Raw genomic sequence first — 19,847 nt, 5'->3', positions numbered from 1 at the left:
TATTATTGTACTTGGTTGTTTTTTTAATATTGAACGGTGTAGTATCTGTGGACCAGAACCAAAGAAAACAGGATACAAATCACATTTGCTTTGCTATTTTGACCTTTAAGAACCGTCTATACAGAGCTCGTATATTCTAGAAAGATGTTTGTTGAGATCTGAGGTAAATTTTTGTAGTTGCTTGTTTGCTTCAAATTTGTTCGGTTTGATAGCTGTAAACCAAAACCCGAGAACAAATTTTAAAAGAAATTTGACCTTGGTCATCTTGACCTTGCAGATGAAGTTTGATGGATTATATGTGTTCACAACTTTTGTTCTTTAAGACAAGAGCTACAACTTTGCCTCTGAGATAAATTCAAATTTCCTAACGGTTTGGAAGATATAGTCGTGGATAAATGACCCCTTTTTACATACATTTTTGGTTTTTGGTCTTCATTTGGGGTATACAACTTTACGTATGAAATTTGTCGGTATAGGTCCACGCTTTCATGGAAGTATACCTCCCGATTCATGTAGCCCACACAGAACAATACCTCCCGATTATCAGTATTTTGCAGGTTGTGGTCTATATTCCTCCGAAATGGCTGAAATTTGGTATTTAGTCTTCGTTGCGGGTATAAAACTTTCCCTCAGAATTTTGTTGGTATAGGTCCACGCCTTCATATAGCCCCCATAGAACGGTACCTCCCGATTTTCGATATTTTGAAGGTTGAGGCCTCAATATTCCTCCGAAATGACTAAAATTGTGTATTTAGTTTTCGTTGTGTTTCCACTCCTTCTTATATCCCCCATTGAACGGTACCTCCCGATTTTCGGTATATTGAAGGTTGTGGCCTCAATATTCCTCCGAATAGGCTGAAATTTGTTTAGTTTAGTCTTAATTTGGGGTATAAAACTTCCCACATGAAATTTATCGGTATAGGACCTTGCCTTTATATAGCCCCCATAAAACTGTACCTCCCGATTTTCGATATTTTGAAGGTTGTGGCCTCAATATTCCTCCAAATTGGCTGAAATTTGGTGTTTAGTCTTAATTTGGGGTATGAAACTTTCCATATGAATTTTTTCGGTATAGGTCCTTGCCTTCATATAGCCGCCATAGAACAGTACCTCCCGATTTTCGTAATTCTAAAGTTTGTGATGTCAATATCCCACCGAAATGCCTGATTTTTGTTATTTAGTCTTGCAGGGGGTTATAAAGTATTCCTGTATTCCTTTATCCCCCATAGAAGCATGCCTCTTAATTTTTGGTATTTTTTAGGTTTTAGCTTCTTACCGAATATATTTCTTACCGAAATATCGGAAATTTGGTAATTAGTCTTCTTTGAGTCTAAAAACTTTCCACAGGAATTTGTCGGTATAGATCAACGAAATTTGCTGAAATTTGGTAATTAGTCTTCTTCATAAACGAAAGAAAACTAATTGTTCCATTTTACTTCAATATAACTCGTGGTGGAGGGTATAACAAGTTCGGCCCGGCCGAACTTAACGCCGTTCTTACTGGTTTTTACATTTACCTTACCTCTGCAACCGCTAGACCGAATTGACTGACTGAAAGTGTTGTCTGTCGAACAAAAAAAAAAAAAAAGATTATGAAAATATCCCTATCCGTTCAAAAGTTACAGAGTTTTGACCAGGAAACAACGTTTCTGAACCACTGTACGTAGTATTTTCCATAAATGAAAATTTAGCCTACTACTTCGTTAGAAAACTACAAAATGCCAGTAGCACAACTACACAATTTTCTCGCAAACATTTCTGTAGAGGAAAGGTCATAGCACCACATACCCAACCATCAACGAAACAAACGAGAATCATCTTCCATACATTTTTAGTATATTTGACCTTCTGTTTTTTTTTATTCGTTTAACTGGAACAGATACGAAAATGGCCCTATAACTACTGTGGCCCAATATGTTGGTGAATAAGAGGAGGTTGAAAAGCTGACTGGTGAGATGAGTGGGAGGAAATTCGTACTAGAAGAACAATTCTAATGGAAAGTGAGAACCTAACTACAACCTTTTAGGGGGGGGGTTATAATAGAAACAAAAAAAAACAAAATAGACAACTATAGCTTGTTGCATTCTCTTACCTCACTTATTCTTCACAGTAGTGATGAGCATTGGTATGTACGTAAGTTTGTATGCAACTGACCCTGAATGTAAAAAGGGCAATTTGCAAAGGGAGGAAGGTTGTCGCAACACGTGCCACATATTTGTTGATGTTGCTGCATTTTTTTTAATTTTCGATTTTTTTTTGCTTCTGTTCGTACGCTCTTTTTGCATTGCCTTGCATTGTACTTTTTTTTGCTTGTTGTCATATTTAAGTTGCACAAACTGTGGCCAAACAATTTAGTTGCTCGTTGGTGGTTTCCCAGAGCTCTTGAACTTGAAAAATTAAAAAATAAAAAACCAAACAACAATTCATAAACACACTTTCTCATCATACACATTTTTCAACACACTCAAAATATACGGACAACATTTTGGAGTTAATTAAAAAATAAAATACTAACAAAAACAAGATATAAATCAATCGTCACTTAAAATGCTAAAAAAAATACTGCTGAAAAAAAGTATCTCTTTAATTATCGAAATAAAAAAGTGTGATTGAAAAACAACAATAAAATTTGATACGCAAATATCAACATCTGTTAAATGCCGCTGAAAACCAAATAAAACGAAAGGTCATTATCACAGCAAACAACAAAAACAAGTGGTTTTAGAAGTTTTTATTAAACGCAATACTTCGTGTGACATACTCGTTCGTATCCGTGTTGAAATTTAAATGTGAATGTCTGCCCAAGTGCTGTTGTGACCCAATAAAAGAAAAAGTGATCGAGGAACTGCATGAAGGCTGCACAATATACATATATAGAGTAAATAAAGTTGGAGGAAGTGTGTTAAGGTCTTAACTTTTAGTGGCTAAACTAAAACTGTTAAATTAAATTTAGCACTAAAATTTTTAAGCGAAAGGTAAGTGTTTAATTTATACAAACTACCACAGGTGGAATTATTCTTCTTTGCGGAACATGTTAAAAAGAATCAGTCGGCTTTGGCAAAACACCAAAATATCCTCATCCGTTAAGTTCGACCGGGCCGAACTTTTTATATCCTCCACCATAAAATGGTTTTAATTCAAATGGAATAATTAGATTCCTTTCATAAGTTTAGGTGGAAACATTTTTCGACCATAGATACCCCAAATGCCTAAATTATATAATCTAAACAACTAAGAACGGCTTTAAGTTCGGCCGGGCCGAAGTTGTTATACCCTCCACCAGGAGTGGTATTAAAGTAAACAATTAGTTTCCTTTCGTTTTTGAAAAAGACTTAATACCAAATTTCAGCAATTTCGGTGAAACAATATCGCTAACCTTCAAAATACGGGAATTCGGAAGGTACAGTTCTATGGGGGTACATATATCAAGACGTCGATCTATACCGACAAATTTCTGGCGTAAAGTTTTTAGACTCAAAGAAGAGTAAATACCAAACGATATTTCAGTAGGATAATGTGGTTAAAACCTAAAAAATATTGGAAGACGTTGACTTATACTGATAATTCTTTTGTGGAACATTTTATAGCCCCATGAAAGGCTAAATAACAAATGTCAGTCATTTCAGTGGGATATTAACGTCACATCCTTTACAATTACGAAAATCGGGAGGTACCGTTCTATGGGGGCTATATCGAAACGTCGACCTATACCGACGAAATTCAGTCGGAAAGGGTTTTACTTCCAACGTAGAGTAAATACCAAATCTCAGTCATTTCTGTTTGTTGTTGTGGCCACAACCCTCAAAAAAAGGAAAATCGGAAGAGACCGTTCTATGGGGGCTATATAAAGGCGTGGACCTATACCGAAAAATTTCATTTGGAAAGTTTTATAACTCAAATGAGGACTAAATACCAAATTTCAGCAATATCGGAGAAATATTGAGGACACAACCTTCAAAATACCGGAAATCGGGAGGTACCGTTCTTTGGGGCTATATGAAGGCGTGGACCCATACCAACAAAATTCTGGGGGAAAATTTTATATTCCCAACGAAGGCTAAGTACCAAATTTCAGCCATTTCGGTGTGATAACGAAGCTAAAACCTTCAAAATACCGAAAATCGGGTGGTACCGTTTTATGGAGGCTGTATTAAGGCGTTGTCCTGTATCAACAAACTTCTGTGGGAAAGTTTTATTACCCGAATGAAGACTAAATACCAAATTTCAGCCACTTTGGATGAATATTGAGGTCACAACCTTCAAAATACCGAAAATCGGGAGGTACCGTTCTAAGGGGGCTATATGGAGGAGTGGACCTATACCGACAAATTTAGAGGGGAAAGTTGAATACCCCCAACGAAGACTAAATACCAAATTTCTGCAATTTCAATGGATTATTGTGGCCATAACCTTCAAAATTCCGAACATCAGGAGGTACCGTTCTATGGGGGCAATATGAAGCCGTGGACCTGTACCGACAAATTTCTGGGGGAAAGTTTCGTACCCCCAACGAAGACCAAATACCAAATTTCAGCCATTTCGTAGTAATATTGAGACCACAACCTTCAAAATACCGAACATCGGGAGGTACCGTTCTATGGGGGCTATATGAAGGCGTGGACACATACCAACAAAATTCTGGGGGAAAGTTTTATACCACCATTTCGGTGTGATAATAAAGCTAAAAACCTTCAAAATACCGAACATCTATACCAAATTCTATCTTAAAAATTGCGAGCTGTATCTTGATTGCAACAGACGGACGGACGGGCAGACCGAAATGGTTATATCGACTTAGAATCTTACCCTGATCAAGAATATATATAATTTATAGGGTCTCCGATGAATATTTCGATGTGTTACAAACGGAATGACAAATTTAATTATCCCCTGCATATTATGGTGGAGGGTATAAAAATTTGTTCAGCTAGGTAAAAGGTACCACCTATGGGGCTATATAAAAGTGACTACCTATCTTTACCATTTTTGGTGGAAAGTTTTATAACTGCAGGGAACCTCAAAATTCTAATTACGGGTAGTTCCGTCAAACAATGTAGCTAAGACGGTGGTACCGTTCTATGGGGGCTATACCAAAACATAGACCTATGTTGACGATTTTTGATGGAGAAGTTTCATGAACATTGACAACCTCAAATGTCAAATCACAGCTAGTTCGGTGAAAATTTTTAACAAAAAACCGTAAAAATGTCGAAAATTAGAGGTACCGTTATATGGGAGCTACCCCAAAACATAGCCCCCTAAAAATACCGAAAATCGGGAGGTACCGTTCTATGGGGGCTATTCTAAAACATATACCTATGTTGATGATTTTTGATGGAGAAGTTTCGTGACCGCTGAGGACCTCAAATGTCAAACTATACCTAGTACGGTTAAAAATTTTAGCTAAAATCCTCAAAATACCGAAAATCGGAAGGTACCGTTATATGGAGGCTATACCAAAACATGGATGTATGTTGACGATTTTTGGTGGAGAAGTTTCGTGAACATTGAGAACCTCAAATGTCAAATTACAGCTACTACGGTTAAAAAATGTAGCCAAAATCCTCAAAATACCGAAAATCGGGAGGTACCGATCTATGGGGGCTATACCAAAACATGGACCTATCTTGACGATTTTTGGTGTATATGTTTCGTGAACATGGAGAACCTCAAATGTCAAATTACAGCTAGTTGGGTGAAAAATTGTAGCAGAAAACCCTCAAAATGTCGAAAATCGGAAGGTACCGTTATATGGTACTATACCAAACAAATGTCAAATTACACCTAGTCCGGTTTAAAATTGTAGCTAAAATTCTCAAAATACCGAAAATCGAGAGGTACCGTTATATGGGGGCTATACCAAACATGGACTTATACTTATAATTTTTGAAATATTAGTTTGTTGATCCCTAGGAACCCAAAATGTCAAATTATAGCTAATTCGGTTTGAAAATGTGACAAAAAACATCAAAATACCTGAAATCGGGTGGTACCGTTATATGGGGATATACCAAACCGTGGAACGGTATGGCCCATCATCAAACTTGACCTGCCTGCAAATAAAACAAGTAAAAAAGTATCAGCCGGCTTAGCCGACAGAGATATACCTTCAGCCTGTGTATATTGAAACAATTTTTTCCCAAAAAACGTATGTATATAGAGGGTTTTAAAAAATTTCGGCGTATAAACCGACAAAAATGTTGATTAGGATTAAAGAGCAAAAGTTTTGCGGAGGAGATACTACATTCGGCATTGACCAGTATGGAAGTGGATCTCCAGCCACTTCATATGATGCCATAGGGGGTTTTTACACCCTTCGGTCTTTTTGCTCATGAAGTGTGGACTTGCCCCTGAAAAAACTTTTACCAAAAATCAAAGTGATTCAATAGCAGGTCTTAAAGTGAACTTATCCGAAATTTTGTGTGGGAGGTACCGGATGTTGTGGACAAATATAGTCCGTATTTGAACCTGATCTATATTTGGTAGATATATTATGATGTGCAAAGTATGGACCAATTCGGCCACTCCCTTCAAGAGTTAACGTACGAACAATTTTTCCGAACATTTTTGAGCTTTTGTGGGGAAGGTACCTGAAAGGGTGGACCGCTATGGCTTATCTTCGAACTTAAACTTTGTTTGGACAAAATATTACTAAGGCCAAATTTTGGACCTAATCGGCAGATCCGTTCGAGAGTTATCTTGCGCTCCAACCATTTCACACGGTGTCATAGGGGTTTTGTGCAACTTTCAGGGGATGGAAGTATGGACTTGGGCCGTATGGGGGCCGTGAATACAAAATGCTACAAAAACTCAAAACGATTCGAGAGCAGGTCCTAAACTGAACTTTTCCGAAATTTTGTGTGGGAGGTACCCGAAGGCCTGGACCGATTGAGTCCATATTGGAACCTCAACTAGTTTGGTAGAAATTTCACGATGTGCAAACTTTGGACCAAATCGGTTACTCCCTTCAAGAGTTATCGTGCGCACAAATTTTCCGAACATTTTCGAACTTTTGTGGGGGAGGTACCGAAAGGAGTGTACCGATATAACCCATCTTCGAACTTAAACTAAGTTTGGACAAAATATTGCGAAAGCGAAATTTTGGACCAAATCGGTTCATCCGTTCGAGAGTTATCGTGCGCACCAGCCAGTCAGACAGACGGAAGGACATTGCTAAATCGACTCCAAATTGTCTGAAACACATTTCGTCCAAACATGCTTGGGGGTCTGAAACCATTATTTCGATGAGGCACATTTTGCCCCTATGAACGTGTATATACCCTCGTTAGCATAAATGCTTAGGGTATAAAAAACATCAAAAAACCTGAAATCGGGTGGTACCGTTATATGGGGGTTATACCAAAACGTGGACCGATTATAGCCCATCAACGAACTTGACCTGCCTGCAAACAAAAAAAGGCATCTTCCCAAAATTTCAGCGTCCTATCTCCTATCTGTGGATGCTAGATTGATTACCACAGACGGACGGACGGACATGTACAGATGGATTCAGAATTTTACCCTAATCAAGAATATATATGATTGTTTCAATGCGTTACAAACGGAAAGCCCCATACTATGCACGATGGGGCCATTCTATGCACGATGACAGGTTTTTGAGGCAAACAAATCACAGGAGCAAGCTAGACCTTCAAAATTTCGTGCAGATGTTTATAATCGACCTATAAACTAATCTGCCAAATTTGGTTGATATCGGTTTATACATAAATATATAGCTCATATATATGTTCGCCCGATTTCGAGTAATTGATGGACCACACACGAAAATTCTGTCTAATTATGATATTTGGAATATATGGCGGAATGCAGACTGGAAATAGGTTTGCCAAGTTATTTTGAAATCGGTTCAGATTTGGATATAGCTCCCATATATATTTTCGTCCGATTTGAGGTATTTGGTGCAACAAACACGCAAATTCTGTCCAATTTCGAGGAAATTTGAAACGTGTGACGGAATTAGATCTAGAAAAAAGTATCCCAAAATTCGTCGAAATCGGTTCATCGGTTCGGTTGGATATAGCTCCCATATATATATTCACCCGATTTTAGGTATTTTGTGCAGCAATCACTCTATATATGTCCAATTGTGATGAAATTTAAAGTGTCTGACGGAATTTGGTCTAGAAAACATTATTGAGACATCATATTGAAATCGGTTCAGATTTGGATATATCGTTCATAAGTTTTCTCTGTCGAAGTTAATTGTTTTCTCATTTTAGTTGGTTGATACCGAACTTCCTTGAGAACATAGAGGCGGCATGAATCAAGAGCTTGGTATTGTTGCCTTGTTCATAGGAGACTTCCGAAGCAAGTTTTCTTCCCCCACTATAATCCACATTAGGGCGCCCTCTCTTCTTTGTATCATTACCTTGTTCTAGCGTAAATACAGTGTCGCTAGCTAACGATAAGAAGTGGTAGACCGAAATGTCCTTTGAATTGATCCCTAATTTTATAAAAAAATAAGTAAAAAAGTATCAGTCGTCTTTGCCGACAGATATATACACTCAGTCTGTGTGAATTTAAACACTTTCTTCCAAGAAACTAAAATTTTGATTTGGATTAAAGCTAACAAGTTTTGCGAGAAAGGTACCTAAAGGAATATACTGACATACATATTCCATTTTAGAAGTGGGTCTTATTTTGGGTGTCATTCCTCTCGATAGATATCGCGCCCATCTGCCATTTCAGTTGGGCACCATATAATTTGGAGCTTTTGGACCATTATATCAGAAAACATGTACTTGTCTACAAAAATATAATATCGCTGTAAACAGGATCGCTAGGAGTACCTTCCAAAGAATCCTCGAACAGACCCTTAACCGCACGAAAATATTGAACATTTGTGTAGGTAGTACCGCAAGGAGTAGACCGATAGGTCCCTTTTTTGAACATAAACTAAGTTTGGTCACAATATTTCGAGATCCAAAGTTTGGACCAAATCGGTTGTTCCGAACTTTTGTGGAGGAGGTACCGTAAGGAGTGGACCTATAAGCCCCACCTTCGAATATCATTTAATATTCAAAGAAATATTATGACATGCAAAGTGTAGACCAACACAGTATTCGGTTCGAGAGTTGTCGTGCGCACCAGCAACTACACTGTCCGTAGGGTTTTCTACAACGTTCGGTTCATTTTCTCAAGAAGAATGGACTTGCCACCCAAAAAACGTCTACCATCGTAAAAGGGGGCTTTGAGCGCGCCATGTTGCAAAAAAATCAAAACGATTCGAGAGGACCTAAACTGCACTTTTCCGAAATTTTTAGTGGGAGGTAGCCGAAGGAGTTGACATACATAGTCCATATTCTAACCGGAGTTATGTCTCGTAGAAATATTACATGTGCAAAGTATGGATCAAATCGATTACTATCTTGCGCACCATTTTAGCTAAAAGTTTTGAACTTTTATGGGGGAGGTACCCGCGGAAATGGACCGATATGATCCATTTTATCACCTAATTTAATTTTGCGCAAAACATTGAATTGGTTAATCCGTTCTAGAGTTATCGTGCACTCCATCCACTACACATGGTGCTATAGCGGGTTTTAACAGCTTTCGGGCAATGTACTCAGGAAGTATGGACTTATCCCTAAAAAAAAATTGTACCGTCCTAAGGGGGGCAGCGAATGCAAGTTGTTACAAGAAAAATTAAAACCATTCGAGAGGAGGTCTTAAACTGACCTTTTTCGAAATTTTGTGTGGGGGTTACACGAAGGAGCGGACCGATATAGTCCATATTCCAACTTGATCTATTTCTTGTAGAAATATTACGATATGCAATGTATGGATCAAATCTGTAAGTCATTTCGAGAGTTATAATACGCAAAATTTTTGCGAAAAAATTTGAACTTTTGTGGGGGAGGTAACCGATATGGTCCATCTTCGTGTTTGCACTAAGTTTGGAAAAAATATTACGAAAACCAAGTCGGTTAATCCATTTGAGCGTTATCGTGCGCTCCAACCATCCAGACAAAAAGACAGACGGACGGACATCTCTAAATTGATTCCAAATTGTCTGAAACGGAATTCGTCCAAACATGCTTGGGGTAAAAAACCACTATTTCGGTGAGGCACATTTTGCCCATATGAAAGTCGATATACCCTCGTTAGAATAAATGTTGAGTGTACAAAAATGAATACATTTTCGTAGGTGAAAAAATAAGTTTTGGAACTTTCCAGCGCGAATATCACTTGGATGGGGTCTCTGAAACATTCGCACGATTATCGAGGCCAAATAAATATAATTAAAATCACATTACTGTTCGGTGATGCTTTAAAATACGTTCAATAATTATCTGAGACCCATTTATATTATTTCATAGCACATAAAACAATAAACAAATAATTTAATTTGTCATATTGTCAGGTACTGTACATTGTATTGTGTCAGAATAATGAGTATTCAAATTGATTTGTTTATTAACGACTAGGCCATTAATCACACAATAAATGAAATATATAACTTCATTTAATATTTTTGTTCAAAAGAAAACACAACAATTTGTTAAACAAATCGAATGTAATTAAACAAATTTATGTATTTTCTGAGTTGTTTTTTTACAAAAAAAAAAACAGGATTTGAAAATTGCATTCAATAATTGTAAACAAATCAAAACAAAAAATAAAATACAAATAATTAATCTAAAAACAATGATCAGAGTTATTTCAAGGACATAGCTTAACCCGATTTCACTGTTCAGATGCAAAATAAAATTTAAATATTTTGTTTCGGGTTTCTTGTGAAACACGAAAAACAATAATGATTGATCATCAAGATCATGCATAACAATTAATTTTGAATATTTTGTATGTCTGGTGTTTCTTTTTGTTTTCAAAAGAAGCGCCATTTAATATGAGTTTGAAATAACAATAAATATTAATTTTAAAACGAAAAATATTGCTAATTCAAAAAAAAATTGCCAAATCATGCATCCCAGATTATTGGAAATTTAAAACTTGTACATTTGCAAATCGTGACATTTTGTGTGTTGTTTAATTAAGCTAAATTGCAAAAATAACAACTTCAATAAGACAAGAATAAATAAGACTTATAAATTAAGATAAACAATTAATCATTGACGAGAATTATCAGAGCGCCACTTAATGTGATAATGAACACTTCAACTCAATAATAAATGAGAGTACAATTAAAATAGTATAATATAATACTACACAGAAGGTTTAAACACAATTACTATTTGTAAATTAAAACAATATATTAATTTATATTGCGTAAGTTTTCGGAGTCAACAATAGAATACTTGAATTGAATATTACTCATACATCGTTGAATTGCATCTATTTGAGTTTATGAATCAAATTGAAATTAATGACTATTCGATGAATGAAGTGTATCATCGTTCAATAAATGGAATCAATCATTGAAAATATAAAACATAAATATATAAAATAAAAAATATAAAATTAAAAATATAAAATATAAAACATAAAAAATAAAATATATTTTATAAAATATAAATAATAAAATATAAATTATAAAATATAAGATATAGAATATAAAATATATCATATAAAACATAAAACATATTTTATAAAGAATAAAATATAAAATAAAAAATGTAAAACAAAAAAATATAAAATATAAATTATAAAATACAAAATTTAATAGCTTAAGGCCTCAGTATCCAGAGCTATTTCTTTATATTTGTAATTTACACTAAGACCTCGCTTTGCGTCGTTTCACTTTGTGTTGTTTTCGAAGTTACGTCGTTGATTAGTTAATACCAATTTTCACTATGCATCGCTCGATTTTCGATGTTGCGTTCTTTTAAATTCGACAGCCTATTTTTTATACCCTCCACCATAGGTATATTAAGTTTGTTTTTTCATTTCTATCGTACTGAAATAATCATTTTCGAGTTGATCAGCGTAAAATTTTAAGTTTGAAGACGGGCTACATCAGCCCACGTTTTAGTATAGCCTTCATATAACGGCACCGCCCGATTTCAGGTATTTTGAACTTTTCAGCTATATTTTCAGACCGAATTAGCTATAATTCGCCATTTAGTGTTCCCACCAAAAATTATAAACATAGGTCCACGTTTTCAGGTATTTTGACTGTTTTAGCAACATTTTCTGGCTAAATTAGACCAAAATAGCTATAAATTGTCATTTAGGGTTCCTAGTATCCAAGAATTATCTCCACCTAAAGTTGTGGGCATAAAAAGATAATGTCTTTTTTTTCCTGGAACCTATCTCCATAGAAAATCTTAATTCGATTTGCGTCGTTTCAATTTGAGACGTATTTTTTTGGAACGTATCTACGACGCAAAGCGAGGTCTTGGTGTACTTATAAATAGAAATGTTTATAAATAAATAAATTAATATAAAATTTAAAATATAAAATACTAGCAAATGCCCGCTACTTCGTATGCGAAAAGGGAATAAAATATATATGAACAATATTTAATATGGAAGTGGCGATTCTGTTATACTAAAACCAATTTTTAATACCAACATTTAATCGATTTAATTCCTTTTAGTTCTGTACACTGTAATTAGAATTTACAAAAAAAAAACTGCCGTATCGCACCTCTACCCAGCTACCATATTTTTTATTTCGAATTACGAAAACTACGACCTATCACAGACATACACCAACAGCGACACATATTGCAAATTTCAGACTTGATTTCTGGCTTTAACCCTTCACTAACACAGCATTCCCTTCCAGTACGAATTTCCAAACACTAAAATTTATCTCACCCCTTCACAACAATTCAAGGTTCTAGCTTCAGCGGTTTCGCCAGGAACCCGAAAATTCTACGAACCTAATTTTCAGCATTCAAAATGGCCACAAAAACCCACGTTATCGTATATCCCCATATAACGGTACCTCTCGACTTAGTGTATTTTATAAATAGAACAAATCTATATTGTCCAATTTTCTTTAAATTTGGACCTTAAATACTCAGAGGATATAAAAATTTAATTTAAAAAATGTCTACTTTAATCCACTTTCTTAGAAGAGATATTTTGAAGACATAGAGTATTTTGAATATTTTATGCACATTTTCCAATCGAAATTCGGAATTTGTGGCATGCGGGTATGTCAACCGTATATAACGGTAATTTTTTGATGAATTTCAATTTAGGCATTTTTATTATCAGGGGGTAAAAACCTTTTAGTTAACAAAATTGTCGCATTGGAACACGTTTTCAAATTAACACACAAAAAACATTCTTTGAAAAGACGTTTGACTGCATAATTCCAGTACATTATTTAGAAACGCCTTCGCGTTAACATAAAATCAATAGAACAATATTCAATACAATTTTTCAAACTCCGAACTTTATCTAAAATTTCAGTGATATTTTTTTATTGTTGAAGATTCAATCTCATTTTGATTGCTTGAGTGGAGTATTCCCCCATTGGCCCAACTTCATTTATTACCCTCTATTACAGAGAGTAATGTTTTTCTAATACCGAATTTCAAATCCAATACCGAATTTCAAATATAAAAATTCCAGTTCTTCCTCTTTATAAAATCACAAATTGTACAAAATTCTGGACCATACAACAAATATCAAAAGGTACCAAATTTTGTACCATTTACCACTTTTCGTACACGACTTTCCAAAAACTACTTTCATATCTCAGCTCCATCCGTTCACCTAAATCCAAATTATAGCCAATGTAGTTTCATTTAGCACTTTTCCATAAGTACGAATTTCTAAAGTTACCGCAATCCTTCACTCTAACAGTAATCTGTTCACGCAAATACACATTTTATCGAATTTAGTACTGCTTCGTGCACATTAGTATGGTTTTCCAAAGATACCTCCATATCTCAATTCTACTTTCCAACAGTAATCTTAATTTCAAATTTCAGGATTCCAGCTCTATCCGTTCGCCCAAATCCAAATCATACTAAGCTCACTACCATTTAGGACTTTTCGACCTTTGGCACATCTCTTTATCAGTGACCCTCATTCCAAATTTCAGGATTCCAGCTCTATTCGTTAACCCAAATCCCAATTGTACTATATTTAGTACTTTTCGTACACTTTTAGTTCGAATTTCGGAAAACCTTTCTTTATTACTCTCCATCAGTGACCCTCATTCCAAATTTCACGATTCCAGCTCTATCCGTTCACCCGAATCCAAATTGTACTAAATTTAGTACAATTTAATACTTTTGTTACTCTCAATACTCTCATTCCAAATTTCAGGATTCCAGCTCTATCCGTTCACCCAAATCCAAATTGTACTAAATTTAGTACCATTTGGTACTTTTCGTGCACTTATAGTTCGAATTTTCAAAAACCTTTCTTTGTTACTCTCCATCAGTAATACTCATTCCAAATTTTAGGATTCCAGCTCTATCTGTTCACCGAAATCCAAATCGCACTAAATTTAGTACCATTTAGTACTTTTCGTACCCTTGTAGTTCGAATTTCCAAAAATCTTTCATCGTTACTCTTCATCAGTGACCGTCATTCCAAATTTCAGGATTCCACCTCTATCCGTTCACCTAAACCCAAATTCTACTAAATTTAGTACCATTTAATACTTTTCGTGCACTTATAGTTCGAATTTCCAAAAACCTATCTTTGTTACTCTCCATCAAGGACCCTTATTCTAAATTTCAGGATTCCAGCTCTATCCGTTCACCCAAATCCAAATTGTAGTAAATTTAGTACTTTTCGTACCCTTATAGTTCGAATTTCCAAAAACCTTTCTTTGTTACTTTCCATTAGTGAGCCTCATTCCAAATTTTGAATTATAGCTCTTCCCGTTTGCCTAATACCAACTACCTTTTAGTACTTTTTAGTACGTTTCGTACACTTCTAAGTCGAATTTTTAAAAACCCAGCCTTATCTCACCCCACACACCAACAGCAATCTACACCCAAAATTTCAACTTTCTAGCTTCAGCGGTTTTGCCTGGGCGCTGATGAATCAGTCAGTCAGTGAATTAGAGTTGGGCAATATAGTTCCCGGAGCGGATCGATCTTTCTAGTTCCTTTTTCCAAAAGGAACTAGTTCCTTAATATAGTTCCAAATAGTTCCGAGAGCGATAAAGTACAATGAATCTTTCTCTTTTATCGTTCTTTCTATTTTCTTCGTTCCAAATAGTTCCCAGACCGATATTGTTCAACGAATCTTTCTTTTTCGTCGTTCTTTTTATTTCCTTCGTTCCAAAGAGTTCCGAGAGTGAAGTAATCGTAGTTTAACCAATCTTTTCTTTGTTTTCATCTTTTGGTGGATGAATTGACATAAAAATAAATAAATTGAAGCGATGCAACGAAGATGTGATTTACGATTATTTAACAATGTGGCAGCATCTGAATGATTAAGGAACCGAACGTGAAAGATCGAAGTGAGTGTGGAATTAAATGAAGACAAGTAAGAAAAGCGTTATGTTCGGTCGGGCCGAATTTTTTTATACCCTCCACCACAAATTTCAGCCATTTCGGTGGATTAATGTGGCCACAACCTTAAAAATACCGAAATTCGGAAGGTACCGTTCTATGGGGGCTATATGATGGCGTGGACCTATACCTACAAATTTCTGGGGGGAAAGTTTTATACGCCTAAAGAAGACTAAATAACAAATTTCAGCCATATCGGTGTGATAATGAGGGTAAAACGTTCAAAATATCGAAAATCGGGAGATATTGTATTATGGGGGCTATATCAACACGTGGACCTATATAAATATTTTATGGTAGAAATGTTTCTTAGCCTCTGGAAACACAAAATACAAAGTTACAACCGATTCTTTGGTCAAATGGGTCTAATACATTCAAAATATATTAAAATGACGCGTACTTTATATGGGGCCTTATATGGGGGCTATACCAAAACGTGGACCTATATAACCCAACTTTGGTAGGAATATTTTTTGGCCTCTGAAGACACAAAGTACCAAATTACAACTAATTCGGTGGTAAAATGGGCCAAATATCTTAAAAATTCCTTAAAACGACGACGCATCATGCGTCATTTTGTATGGGGGCTATACGAAAGCGTGGACCTACATAGCCCGCTTTCAATACCAAAAGTCCTACGTAAATATAACATATTTTCCCAAAATCAACCTACGTCAATCCGTTCGGACGCTAGAGTGATTTCCACAGACGGACAGACAGACGGACAGACAGACAGACGGACAGACGGACGGACATGGCTATATCGATGTAGAATTGCACGCTGATCAAGAATATATATACTTTGTGGGGTCTACAATGATTATTTCGAGTAGTTACAAACGTAGTGACAAACTTAGTATACCCCATCCTATGCTGGAGGGTATACAAATCAAATAATGACACCAGTTGAGAACGGCTGGATCGATCTTAATAATTTTTATAACCTCCACCATATGGAGGGTATAATTAAGTTTGTCATTCCGTTTGTAACACATCGAAATATTCGTCGGAGACCCTATAAAGTACATATATTATTGATCAGCATAAAATTCTATGTCGATTTGACCATGTCCGTCTGTCCGTCCGTCTGTCTGTCTGTTGAAATCAAGATACAGCTCGCAATTTTAAAGATAGAGAGTCAAAATTTGGTACAGAAGTTGTTATTACTTGCAGGATGGTTGGTATTGAAAATGGGATATATCGGTCCACGTTTTGATATAGCCCCCATAGAATGGTACCTCCCGATTTTCGGTATTTTGAAGGTTTTAGCTTCATTATCCTACCAAAACGGCTGAAATTGGTTACGTAGTCTTCTTTAGGGGTATAAAACTTTCCCCCAGAATTTTGTCGGTATCGGTCCACATCTTCATATAGCCCCCTAGAACGGTACCTCCCGATTTTCGGTATTTTGAAGGTTTTAGCTTCATTATCACACCGAAATGGCTGAAATTTGGTACTTAGTCCACGTTGGTGGTATAAAACTTTCCCCCAGAACTTTGTCGGTATCGGTCCATGCCTTCATATAGCCCCCATAGAACGGTACCTTCCGATTTTCGGTATTTTGAACGTTGTGGCCTCAATATTCCACCGAAATGGCTGAAATTTGGTATTCAGACTTCGTTGGGGGTACTTAAACTTCCCCTTTAAATTTTTCGGTATAGGTCCACGCCTTCATATAGCCCCCATGGAAAGGTACCTCCCGATTTTTCGTATTTTGAAGGTTGTGTCTTCAATATTCCACCAAAATGACTGAAATTTGGTATTTTGTCTTCAATGTGATATAAAACTGTTCGCCATATATATGTATGTCTGTACAGGTCCACGCTTTCATATTGCCCCATTTCTGACTAAAATTCGTCGGTATAGGTCCACGTTTCGATATAGGCCCCTTAGAACGCCACCTCCCGATTTTCGTAATACTGAAGATTGTGACGTCAATATCCAACCGAAATGGCAGAAATTCGTTATTTCGTCTTCCAAGAGTTATAAAATATTCCAGAAAAGTATTATCAGTATAGGTCCACGTCTTCCCCATATCCCCATAGAAGCGTACTTCTTGATTTTCGGTATTTTTTAAGTTTTAGCCACATTCTCTTACCGAAATATAGAACATTTGGCATTTAGTCTTCTTTGAGCCTAAAAACTTTCCGTCAGAAATGTGTCGGTATAGATCGACGTTTTGAAGTAGCCGCCATAGAATGGTGCCTCACATTGTTTTACCGAAATTGCTGAAATTTAGTATTAAGTCTTCGTCGTACACGAAAGGAAACTAATTATTCCAATTTACTTCAATACAACTTGTGGTGGAGGGTATAACAAGTTCGGCCCGGCCGAACTTAACGCCGTTCTTACTTGTTTTTTTTTTAATGTTTGCTATAACCCAACTAAGGTTTTTATGCAAAGAAAATTTGAGACAAGTTGCCCCCAAACTAAAACTTACACCACATCCAAATAAACTTGACTTACCCCCACCAAAAAAATTGCAACAACAAAAAATTACCATCTCCCCTTCAAATTTTCTATCGCGAGTAAATCGGAGCTCTGATTTTAGTACATGTGAAATCCCATCTTATCCTATTTATTAACATGTTTATAGATATTGTTTAAAATAATTAATTCTAATCCACCCAATATATCTATGGAATATGATTCCACCATGCGCAACATGGGAAAACGCCCGTATGCATTAAGCTATCTTTTCTGCGAAATATACTTACTTACTTAGCTGGCCCATTACAGAACATTTGTTCTATAGGCGGAACTAAGAAGAGACCTCCATTCCTCTCTATTTGTTGCTTTGCACTCTGGAATACCGCGCCTTTTCATCTCATCATCCACTTGTTTGCGCCATCTATTCCTTGGCCTGCCAATTCTGCGTGCACCGCCATGTGGCATGTATTCATACGCCTTTTTAGCGGCTTCATTATCGCTCATTCTTATGATATGGCCTAGCCAACGCAATCGCTGCATCTCGATACGTTTAACTATATTGATGTCGTTGTATAGCGGATACAGCTCGTGGTTCATGCGACGTCGATATTCACCGTCAACGCAGATTGGTCCGTAGATCTTTCGAAGAATTTTTCTCTCAAACACACCAAGCACTGCCATGTCTGCTTGCGCAAGTACCCAGGCTTCGGAGCCATACATCAGCACGGGTAGTATCAGTGTTTTGTACAGCGTTATTTTTGTTTGACGAGATGTGGCTTTGTTTTTAAACTGCTTACTTAAACCAAAGTAGCATCTGTTGGCCAATACAATTCTTCTTTTTATTTCACAACTGATGTCGTTTGTTGTGTTTACGGAGGTGCCGAGGTAGACGAAATCTTTTACTACCTCAATATTATAGGAACCAACATGCACAGTCGGTCCGAGCTCAATGGATGCATTGCGCGTCGACACCATCAACTTGGTCTTCTCACCGTTTACCGCCAGACCCACTTTAGCAGATTCTCCTTCGACCTTTATAAAGGTATCAGTTACTTCTTTTACTGATCGGCCCATGATGTCTATATCATCAGCATAAGCAAGTAATATGTGACTATTGGTGTAGATTGTGCCACTTCTTTTGACTTTTGCCTCTCGTATAACCTTTTCTAGCAGGATGTTGAAGGCTGTCTCCTTGTCACACGAAAGGCTGTCTCCTTGTCTGAAACCTCTTTTGGTACCAAACTCTTCGGAGAGGTTCTTTCCTATTTTAACAGAGGACCCCGTGTCAGTTAAAGTCATTTTACAAAGCCGGATGAGCTTTGCGGGAATACCAAATTCAGACATGGCTTGGAATACCTTTGAACGCAGCGGGCTGTCGAAGGCTGCTTTATAATCGACAAAAAGGTGGTAGATGTCGATCTGCATCTCTTGGGTCTTCTCCAGGATTTGCCGCAGGGTAAATATCTGGTCAATGGTGGACTTGCCAGGTCTGACACGATCTTGTAGGCAATAGGGAGTAGACTTATACCCCTATAGTTAGAGCATACACTCTTATCTCCCTTCTTGTGGACGGGGCACAGGATACTCAGGTTCCAATCGTCGGGTACTCGTTCTTCCTGCCAGATGGAGCTAACTAGCAGATGAATACACCTTATCAGCGTGTCGCCTCCGGTTTTGAACAGCTCGGCTGGTAAGCCATCGGCCCCTGCTGCCTTATTATTCTTCAGCCGATTTATTGCTGTCTTTACCTTATCTTGGCTGGGCGGTATACATTCAATACCATCTTCTGGGATTGGGACTGTGGTATCTTCGCCGTCTTCGCTGCTATTGGATACCATCAGATTTGAAAAATGTTCTTTCAATATCCTGAGTACACTATCTGTATCAGTTACCAAATTACCTTGCTGGTCTCTACAGGAGGATGTGCCTGTACCAAAGTCATCAGTTTGATGCTTGACTCTTTGGTAGAATTTTCGGACTTCATTCTGGCTCCTGTACATCTCG

At 36.7% G+C, this 19,847-nt stretch overlaps 1 protein-coding gene across 2 annotated transcripts in view; it reads left to right on the top strand.

Annotated features, from left to right (window-relative positions):
* The first annotated feature begins 2,283 nt into the window (after window positions 1–2,283).
* Pdk1 (Phosphoinositide-dependent kinase 1) overlaps window positions 2,284–19,847 on the top strand; it is a 160,288-nt gene continuing 142,724 nt past the window's right edge. Inside the window, exon 1 of one of the 2 annotated variants that reach the window (XM_073984084.1) lies at window positions 2,284–2,975. The gene's annotated coding sequence lies outside the window, so the exon portion shown is untranslated. The remainder of the gene's footprint in view (window positions 2,976–19,847) is intronic. The other variant, XM_073984083.1, reaches the window with a different exon arrangement.

This window comes from Musca autumnalis, unplaced genomic scaffold (assembly GCF_047663935.1).
Source record: "Musca autumnalis isolate F117 unplaced genomic scaffold, ASM4766393v1 scaffold_4, whole genome shotgun sequence".
Classification (NCBI taxonomy): Eukaryota; Metazoa; Arthropoda; class Insecta; order Diptera; family Muscidae; genus Musca; species Musca autumnalis.
The sequence above is the reverse complement of the archived record's forward strand: the minus strand, read 5'-3'. Positions and strand labels throughout refer to the sequence as shown.